Source organism: Euwallacea fornicatus, chromosome 1 (assembly GCF_040115645.1).
Source record: "Euwallacea fornicatus isolate EFF26 chromosome 1, ASM4011564v1, whole genome shotgun sequence".
In the NCBI taxonomy this organism is placed as follows: domain Eukaryota; kingdom Metazoa; phylum Arthropoda; class Insecta; order Coleoptera; family Curculionidae; genus Euwallacea; species Euwallacea fornicatus.
In genome coordinates this window covers 7,256,514-7,258,186 of record NC_089541.1, presented here as the reverse complement: position 1 = coordinate 7,258,186, position 1,673 = coordinate 7,256,514, and the positions used below count along the sequence as shown (strand labels likewise).

The following is a 1,673-nucleotide window of genomic DNA, read 5'->3' as shown; positions in this document are numbered from 1 at the left end:
TAAATAAAATTTTAGTTAAAATAAAAAGTAAATTAATCCCGGGTGAATGCAAACGAAGCCTCCTGACTGAGAGTCGACTATTCTAGTCTGAAAACATTTTTTTCACTTTATTCACTGATAAAATGATGGATGAGCATTCCAGTTGTATCTGGAGAACAATCAAATATGCCCGCATGCATATCTGGTAACTCTTTATACATAATATGTTATACCATAAAATGGACTTTGCTGCATATATATAACTTCCTCTCAAAGGTTTCATGCTTTTAACAACCTTCGTTAAAGTAAAAATCCAATGTGATCTTAAATAGATTTAATGAAATTACCAGTTTGTGTTGTAATATTAATTTTCGAAAAGAAATTCGCATTTTTTAAATGTATTTTAATCACACGTTATATATGTTAATCAGTTTTGGAAGAAGTCATGGGCTTCTGCATAAATTCCTATATCTCCGATATGGTCTAGTGGCTAGGATACCTGGCTTTCACCCAGGAGGCTCGGGTTCGATTCCCGGTATCGGAAATACACCTTTTTTACTTTTTTTTTAAAGACAAAAAATTATGTTACTTTGAGAAAAGGAGACAAATCACATTTTTTATCGCTTTTTAATTCATTAGAAACGATCTTTCTCACCAACCACATAGACGGTTTCCCCGAAAAACTCGTGGTCACCACCATTAGCGAAATATTTCAAAAACCTTAGAAATGTCTAGCTAAAAAAATTAAAAAATTAAAAAATAACTCAGTAGCAAGAGCAGATTTCGAATGTATTTTTTTTTTAATTTAAAATTTCAATGTGCAAACGTATATTTTTGAAATTTTTGGAACACCCTGAACACATACTCATTTCTAGGTAAGGCAAAGATAATAATTAACCACCAATCATTAATAACCTTAAACTCTTCATCGCATAATTTATTACCTGTAATGGAGGGTTTATTTCTTAAGGTTAAATTGCATCAATACAAATAAATATTGCATATAGCAACATTACTTCTCTGAATAGAACAGTGACATCGTAATCGGGTTGATTTATAGCGCAACACCGCATATTAGTTGATCATTGTAATCACGACTCTCTTAAAAGTGATGATTACCGTCATTATACACTCGAGTATGGTGCATATGACTTTCACATAATAAGGAACCTTATGATGATAATGTTGGATGGAGTTGGTAGTTATTTTAGAATAAACCCTAGTTTTGTGAAGAAAGTCCTATAGGAAAAATTTAAAATAATAGAAAAAACATCGACTTTTGTAAATCCGAATCCCAATTGGTAAGGCCCCACAAAAGTCGTTGACCTCCCATCAATTTCTTTATGTCTTTGATGGACTTTCGCAATTAATTCGTTAAAAGATGGCCGAAATTTTAAGCGCCTGTTAAAAATTACAAAGCGTGTACGATGCCAAATTACAGAGTGCCCTGACTCTGCAAAAAATTCCAGTCCGTATTCGAAGAGGACGCGATTTCATTGTTTTCGCCTTTTTTCGATCAAGATATTTAATGACCGATAAACGATTGTAATTTGGGCTTTTTTGATTGGTAGTCCGGTTTTAAACAAGTGAACGCTCAAACCGAAGAAAAGATGGGAATATGCATTTTTTCTGGTTCCAAAAATTCGTGCTCAGTGACTTTCAAAACTGAAACATGACTCGACCATTTTTCCTCA

The 1,673-nt window shown here is 33.0% G+C and overlaps 1 non-coding gene across 1 annotated transcript; it reads left to right on the top strand.

Annotated features, from left to right (window-relative positions):
- The first annotated feature begins 451 nt into the window (after positions 1-451).
- On the top strand, positions 452-523 carry TRNAE-UUC (transfer RNA glutamic acid (anticodon UUC)). Its single transcript has one exon. It is a non-coding gene; the product is annotated as a tRNA-Glu (tRNA).
- The last annotated feature ends 1,150 nt before the right edge of the window (positions 524-1,673 follow it).